This window comes from Oryza brachyantha, chromosome 6 (genome assembly GCF_000231095.2).
Source record: "Oryza brachyantha chromosome 6, ObraRS2, whole genome shotgun sequence".
In the NCBI taxonomy this organism is placed as follows: domain Eukaryota; kingdom Viridiplantae; phylum Streptophyta; class Magnoliopsida; order Poales; family Poaceae; genus Oryza; species Oryza brachyantha.
In genome coordinates, this window is record NC_023168.2 from 15,400,051 (window position 1) to 15,408,846 (window position 8,796).

At 37.8% G+C, this 8,796-nt stretch overlaps 1 pseudogene; it reads left to right on the forward strand.

The window, feature by feature from the left end:
* The first annotated feature begins 2,542 nt into the window (after nt 1–2,542).
* On the forward strand, nt 2,543–4,766 carry LOC102722871 (annotated as a pseudogene).
* Nucleotides 4,767–8,796: the final 4,030 nt, after the last annotated feature.

The window sequence follows — 8,796 nt, forward strand, 5'->3', positions numbered from 1 at the left end:
TTATAAATATGATATGCTCAACTAACCAATTTTATCTTTAAGAAAGTATTTCTGTACCAAAATATACTCCTAAAATCATAGTACTCGAAGTATATAATACTATAATATACTAAGAAAGATAACATCAAATACAATAAGTGATGTAACTAAACTTTAAAATTTAACATGTCATACTTATGCTTTATATGGAGGAGAGAGGTAGAAGCAAAATAAACTATAGATTTATAGTCAGCTATAGCACAAACTTCATGACACTGAGTATATAGGGGAGATAAATCATACATCGATAATATAGTATATGTTCATCTCCAACTATTTTATAAATTTTATCTACATATGTTCAAAAGATTTTAGAGTTGTTACGCCCATTTTTGTCTCTGTCACATCATCGAATGTTCGGACACTAATTAGAAGTATTAAATATAGACTATTAATAAAACCCATCCCACACTCTGGACTATTTCGCCGAATCTATTGAGCCTAATTAGTCTATAATTAGCGAATGTGATGCTACAGTAAACATTTGCTAATCATGAATTAATTAGGCTAAAAAATTGTGTAATGAATTAGTCTTTATTTATGTAGTTAGTTTTATTATCAGTCTATATTTAATACTCTTAATTAATATTCAAACATCTGATGCAAAAAAAAATTCTTAGATCCGGACAGCCCATAGATTTTTAACCCGACAATTTTGCTCAGCACTACTCATGCACTGGGACACAAGCGCAGCGCGTGGCAGGCGAGTACATCTGGGAGGTAACGTCACGGCATTGCGCGGTTGCGCCGCGTGCGTGCATATGCCGATGCCATGGATTGCAGTCGTTGGCTCGCCGCCTGGACAAGGTATGGTAAAATATGCCACCAATTTTTGTTATATTTAATTGTACTTATAAATTTAAATTTTTAGCATCAACTGTATATTTAGGATTTTTTATTAAAATTTATTTCTTAGCCTTAAATTTTAGATTAAATAACATATATAAATTTTTATTTATATATTATTTTTTATTTACAAATATATCGTTTAATATTTTATAAAAAAAAGTACAAACAACAATCGACCCCTAGCCCATTGCTTTCACAGTGGCGTGTATCCTACGCTGCACTAGCGTCGTAGTAGTACCAACCGGAAGCTTCTCGGATGCTTCCCGCGTCGAAAAGGTGCCTCCGTCGCTCATGGAAAACGTGCGGCGCCCTATAAATACCAGCTCGGGATGCACAATTATCACATGCCCAATAGGCCAAGTCGCACGTTAATTTTTGTGGCTTCTTCCTAGCTCGCCGCGAGCTTGCTCCTTCTTCCACTTATACACTTACCTGAGGTAATTAATTTCCTTTCTGTCGATCTGTGAGTCCTAGAGGCTAGCACACGTTAATATATATGATGTTATAGTCAAATATTTAATTAACTTTCTAGAGTTACTACATTAAAAGTAGTTAAAAACCACTAACCAGGTATTCGACATAAATATCTAGGTGCTTCGAGAGTAGGCCTATTCCCTTTCCCCCGAATGGTCCACCTTTGGATTAATTTTAGTCTTCAGTTGGAATAAAGAAATTATATAGCACCTCATTTTTTTACTTATACTTATGCTTATGTTTATAAACTAAAATTTAAATTTTCAATCTTAATATTTAAATTTACTAAAATATTTTTTCACCAAATTTTATTTTTAGCCTTGACTTTTAGATTGAAATATATATATATATATTATTTATAAATTATTTTTCGATCGTAAATATGTCCTTAAAATCATCCACTAGGATGCCTTTTATGAAGTCCACTTACTTTTTTAGCGCAAAGTTATACTCTGAAGAGGCTAGGAGAATTCATTACAGACACCTTCCATGTTATAGCAGTAGGTGTCAAGGAGGCTGACAGGGGAGTGTAAAGGGCAGCGACTAAGTAAAACCACCAATATATTTTTTTTACTTATCCTATTTAAGAAGGTAACTTAAGATATTATATTTTTATCTTGATACTTTTTACCATAAGATACGGAAATAAGGGACATGAAATGAATAAACTCCATTGAAATTGAAATAATCAAAATTTGACCATTGTCGAAAAGTCCCTAGGTTAGACCAAGGGGATACGTAATCCATCCACATTTTTTTACGATCCCATTAATTAAAGCCTTGAAGTCTGTACTCGAAAAATATAGGAGTAGGTAAACGAAAATAATAGAATTAATATTTCGTTAAATACAGAGTAAACGACTCCAAAAGAACTGACAGTTCTTTTCACCATTTTTTTCTAATCCATACTCCCTCGGTCCTAAAACGAAACAATTTTTATCATCCATCCTTCTTTCTAAAATAAAGATATTTCAACGCCTACCTACTCATCTGAGGCAATAATAGTTATTCTTTATTTAACTTTTCCATGTATATTCTCTACCCAACCAATTGTAATATTCTTTTATTTCCACCTAGTTTCTTAATCCCATTGTTCAGATTAAAAAAGTAAATGCTGACAAAAAAGTGGTTAACTTCATTTTGCCTTCTGTGATATGCAGCTTTCTTCTCATTTTTCGCGATGGAAAACACAAACGCTGTTTATCAACAGGCTTCAGCTTCGGTAATTGTTTGTCATGTAAGGTCTTGTTTAGTTTCCAAAATTTTTTTCAAAAATATATTATCTAATTTTTGGACATCTAAATAAAGCATTAAACATAGATGAACTAAAAAACTAATTATATAGTTATGGAAGAAATCTTGAGACGAATCTTTTGAGCCTAATTAGTCCATGATTAGCCATAAGCGCTACAGTAATCAACATGTGCTAATGACGGGTTAATTAGGCTCAAAAGATTCGTCTCACGGTTTCTAGGCTAGCCGTGAAATTCGTTTTTTTATTCGTGTCCGAAAACCCCTTTCAACATCCGGTCAAATATTCGATGTGACACTTCTCTTAAAACTTTTCTCAATCTAAACACCACCTAAGTTGTACCGTCTCCGTCTTAAAAGAACGATAGTCCTATTTTGTTTGAAATTGAGTAGGTGAAGAAATTAAATAAGAGATAGCTATGATTGGATAGAAAAAAGATAGGTTGAAAAGTAGCTATAACAAAACTATTCTAATGTTAACGTTACTTGTGTTCTATGACGATGATAAAAAAGATAGGTTGAAAAGTAGCTATAACAAAACTATTCTAATGATAACGTTACTATGACGATGAAGAAAGAATAGTTATACTTTAGGAATGGAAAAGTATCATATAAATATATACAAATTACATATCTTTTCTTGCTAATTTCAGCCTTTGGTGTAAATTTTAAAGAAAGTCCATTTTACTTCACCCAACTAATTGAGTGGACTACCTAGCCCTCTAACTATTTTTGGCTTATTTGGCCTAAACTATTGAAAATAGTTAACTTCGCTACTTCATATCATTCTCTTTATTTTCTATTCTTTATATAGGTTGTATTTTAAGCCGATATTTTTAGAACCAGAGATGACACCATTATCAAAGTATAAAATTATTTTCAATATTCTCATGACTATTGTTTAAACTTTAAAATATTGATGTTTAAATCAATCTAAAGTGCTTCCAACCTATGTAAAAAGTTTGAGAAATTCTTAAGGATTGGCGAGATATTAAGTTGTAGTGTATCTATCATCCTATCAAAGTTTTATCCTATCAAAGTTCTAGTGCAAACTATGACTAATATTGAGAGAAACAGAAAAATAGAAGTGCTCCAGTGAAACGGTTCGATGGAGTAAAACGGAATTTTTTTCATATATTTAAAGCCCTTTTCATATATATACAAAAACTGTATAAGCCACTTCTATCCAACTGCTTTTCTAGTCAGCCTACAGTTATGAGAAACTTTACGGTCCTTAAAAAGTATTGCTATATATTAAATTTTACACTAAAAATCCTAATACCTAAAGATATTAAATTTTGCAATAGAAATAAGGTAACACGCTGTGATATATATTAAGAACTACTACCTCCGTTTTATAATATAAGATGTTTGACTTTTTTGATCGTAACATTTGACTATTCATCTTATTCAAAAATTTGGTACAAATATAAAAAATAACAAATCGTGCTTAAAGTTTCTTTAATAATAAAGTAAGTCACAAACAAAATAAATGATATTTCCATAATTTTTTGAAATAAGACAAATGGTCACATATTGCATGTAAAAAGTCAAATATCTTACGTTCTGAAATGGAGGGAGTATAAAAATACCTTATACCAATTTTGAGAAATTTGACATATAGGTTATATATATGTCGTACTCCTTCCATCCGAAAGGATTTCTGATTTGAATTTTTTGCTGCAGCTGGGAGAGAAGCCATGTCGGAAAGCCAACGGCCAGCAGAACCTGCAGCTGGGCATCGTGATGACCATCTTCAACTCAGCGGTTCTAATGGACTACCTCGTCGACGGCCCCGCATGGACGGGAGGGGCCATCGGCGGCGTGCTATTCAGTGCCACGCTGCTGCTCGCGTTCGCGATGTTGCTCTGCGGGAACGCGCTCACGCTGATCGGCCTCGTGGGACGCCTCTCCGGCGGCCGGCGCGTCGCCGTCGCCTCCAAGTGCCTGGCCGTAGGTTGCGTCTCGCTGTCGGCAATAACCTCGCTTCGCCGGCTCATCTGCGCGTTCCCATGCAAGACCTCGCCAACCTGTGCCGGTTGTGCATGCCTCTGCTTTGGCCTAGCCTAGCATTAAACAGTGATTCGAGATCACCAAAGCTCCCGCGAGTCGCGATGGCCCTACGTGATACGGGCTTTCTTCTCTCCCAATAGGATTGGTTTGAGTTTATTTTTGCAAAAAGGATAACAGTGATTCAAGTTGAGTTTCCTATCCTGAACTAAGCCTGTTAAATACCCATCAAGCGCTGATTATGGTTGATCGCTTGGTAAATGTACTGGTCTTAAAAACCACACGGCACGGTACGATGAACTGTATAAACCGGCCTCTGTTCTGTTTTTTGCCCTGTTATGCTTATTTCCAGACCGACTGTCTATCGAATACTTCCTCCATATTAAAAATTTAGACTTGATGTTTGATAATCTGTCTTATTTTAAAAAAAATATTGATATTAAAACGTATATTATTTTTAAAGTATTTATAGGGATAAAATAAGTTCTAATAAAATAAATAATATTTCTAAAATAAATTGAATAAGACGAATGAAAAATCTATCTAGGTATTGACAATATCATACTATGGTTCATCTAGGTCTTTGGGATCTATAATCTTCTAATTGATTGCATTAAAAAGACAAAGCTGTTGGATTGTGTGACGAACTTTTGATGGTAGAATGCCTCTGATAGCAACTAGCAAGATCCGTGTGATTAGCGCATGATAATCGTGAGACTTCATGCATCCAGTTTTAGATCCTCCAATTTAATGTGTTTATTGATCCTCGCTAAATACTCCGAAGGAATTTAATATTTGTCAGGCATGATAGCATTGCGGTCTTTTCCTCCTAGAAAAAGGTATCTATACCATTCCAAATTTAAACTACAAAACTGACTGGATATCTTTTAGTCTAATATTAATGTCTACAAAAAAAACTAAAAATACTTATATTTTAGAATATAATGGATAAATTTTTTAAATTAGTATTGACTAGCCCACTTTTGTTTTCTCTATTTTTTCCTTTACCTAAAAATAAATCTCATGTGTCAAATTTCATTTACCAAACCATAAATCTCATCGTTTTTTTTCTGTTACCTAAATATAAATTTGTTGATGTCTTTATGTGAACGTTGACGTGTCACACACGAAGGCCTGAGAGTCACTTCTTAAAACGCTCTAGTGCAGGAACTAAATTCTTAGAATGTGCGGGCGTGCCAGTAAGTTTGATCCTGCAATTGACAAGATAAACAATAAAATAAGCCGATCGGCTATCGGGCCGATAGGTAACTGAGAAACCAGCCGATCGGCTATTGGGCCGATAGGTAACTGAGAAACCAGCCGATCGGATGTTGATGTAGCAGTATTTAGCCGATAGGCTGCTTGATCGACTGTTGAAAGCTTGGATCAGCTGAAAACCCGCCACATATAAACTCAACTAGTTGAATAAACAATGATTCCTTTGCTACTACCGGCTAAAAACCAACTTGCACGTAATTCTCGTAAGCCGATGCAACACAAATAACTACCGATCTAACTAAATCAAGTCGATTGATATAAAAATAATGCAGTAAGGCAATCGGCTACTGTATTTATATAAATATAATGAACATGTAGATCGGCAAATATCATCGGTTATAAACGATTGACAAACAACCAAGATCTATAAAATATCTAGCCTAGATTACTAAGAATAATCATAGAAAATCGGATCAAACTGAGACAGTTCAAGAATACGCTTAGCAATGTCAGGATAGATACTAAACAGATCTAGATTGCTATCAAGCCGATGAGCCGATGACAGATAACTTATCAGCTAGTACTTCAATAAAACAATGAGCAAGATACATTGATTTGATATAAAACATTTGATAAATGCAATCCAATAGATCGGACCGAACCGAGACAATATCAGATTAAATATATTAAATGACAAATATCAAACCAATGTAAATCACACAAGGTGGTCAATCAGATCAACCCAAGATATAGGAATTACCTAAGCTGAATCTAATGCAATAACTAGCAATCATACAACCAGGCTAGAAGATCGGACTAAACCGAGACAATTCTAATCTAGCCGATATGATTACCGTGGCCGGTAGAACGTAATACTTACCACTCCGTCAGAGATCGATACGATGCAGCCCCACATCAGGTGCTAAGTTCCACCGAAGTTGAAACCTCGATGAAGAGGGTGGCGATGGGCTGAAAGTAATTGATCTATGTTATGAGGAGTAGATGATTTAGAATAACCCCGGGTGTACATATTAATACCCATGGGCGGATACGAGTCCATATCGAACATAACACACAACTCCTAATAGATTAAGGCAATAATAAACTATATCTGTAATACCACACACGTTTCCTAATAGATGAAAAGAAATAACAAGTTTCGATCGAACTCTAACTCACTTAGAGATAAAGTAAAAAATCCTAAACTAACTCTAATTAACAGATAAAATTACGTCATCATGTCTTAGTCTTTATGATTCCTTCTTGAATTCGGACTCTTCCGAATAAGATTTTCATCTGCTAATTATGTCTTTTCTTAACCGAATCCAATAAGGTAATTTTCCAAATTTTGGTGTTAACAAAATCTCAATTTCTTTTTTTCCTTTACATAAACGTAAATTCATGTGTCAATTTTCATTACTATATGTCTACGTCACTTACAGTAGTTACCCCTATCCCCTAAACTCAAAGGTAATTAAGGCCCTGATCATTGACTCGTGCTTATGCTTACAAACAGAAATTTCAAATTTAGAACTCAGTTTTGAAGTTTCTTTGGTTTTTTTACTCATAGTTTATTTTTAGTGCATTTTGCTGTTGAAATGTATACCTGCTAATGAATGACTTCTCTCTGTTTTTTGGATAAGGACACCTATAATCTGATGCATTTGTATAGTTAGGATAGCCATCGACTGACCTGTGAGCCTGTGAATAATATAGGATTAACCCTGGTTTAAATAAATAAATTTAATATCATTTAAAAAATGAAACTTAGCATATTTTGTTAAAGTAGAGCTAGTCCTAAATTACTTCCGGATTAACTCACACGCATCCCTCATATATGACCGGCTGGTTTCATGAGAGTATTTCCAACAGTCTCTCCAAATTACACTCTCCAAACAGTCATATAACCAACTCTCCATCTAATTTGGCTAACCAAACTAGATGCTTGGTCCAACAGACTCCCTATTAATCCTCTCTAAAATACAATGAACCCACCTGTCATCTTCTCATTTTCTCCGGCTCTCTCTCCCCTTCTTTGTCTTTCTTCCTTTGCTCCTTTCATTCCTTCTAGCATACACAACGCGGGGACGCCGGGGAGGCAGAGCGCGGACGGCGCTGGGCACGGTCCCGTGCGGCGGCGGCAGGGGACGACGCTGGGCCACGGACGGCGCCGGCGCGGGCCGCGACGAGCCTCGGCTGGGGACGACGGCGGGCCGCGGACGACTCTGGTGCGGGCAGCGGTAGGCTACGGCCGAGGACGGCGCGGCGGCCGCAGCGGGGCACGATGGCGGGCGGCGGACGGCGTCGGCGCGGGCGGCGTCGGGCCGCGGCTGGGGACGGCGCGGCGGTCGTGGCTGGGGACGACGGCGCGGGCAGCCGTGGATGGGGACAAGAGCGTGCGGCGGACGACGCCGGCGCGGGTAGCGGGCGACAGCGGCCGGGGACGGCGCGGGCGGCCACGGATGAGGACGACAGCATGCGGCGGACGACGCCGGCGCTGGTAGCGGGCGGCAGCGGCCGCCGCGGGCGCGGATGGCGAGGCTGGGGACGACGCCGGCGACTGCCCTGCCGCACCGGTGCACCACGAGGAGAGAGAGGGGTTGGGAGGGCGTGGTGGGGCCAGTCATGAGACTCTCTAAGTTTGGTCAGCGAGGGATGTCATTTGGCCATTCAAATGGCTTGCCCAACTAAGAGACCGTTCGAGTGAATTTTTCAGTGATATTTGCTAAAATTTAGCTTGGCCAGCATTTTCTATTGAAGTTGCTCTGATACGGAGGACACAGGCGAAGTATTGATGTCATTAATGGAAAGAGATTAACGACCCAATTCCCTACCTCCAAATCTCCAATCCTCCATGCGACCAAAGCCACCGAGCTGAGGTGGGCCCATGTTAGGTAGAAGAGCTGATTGGCCTCGTCTCAACGGGAGCCTTTTTTTTTTTAAAGAAAAGAAAAG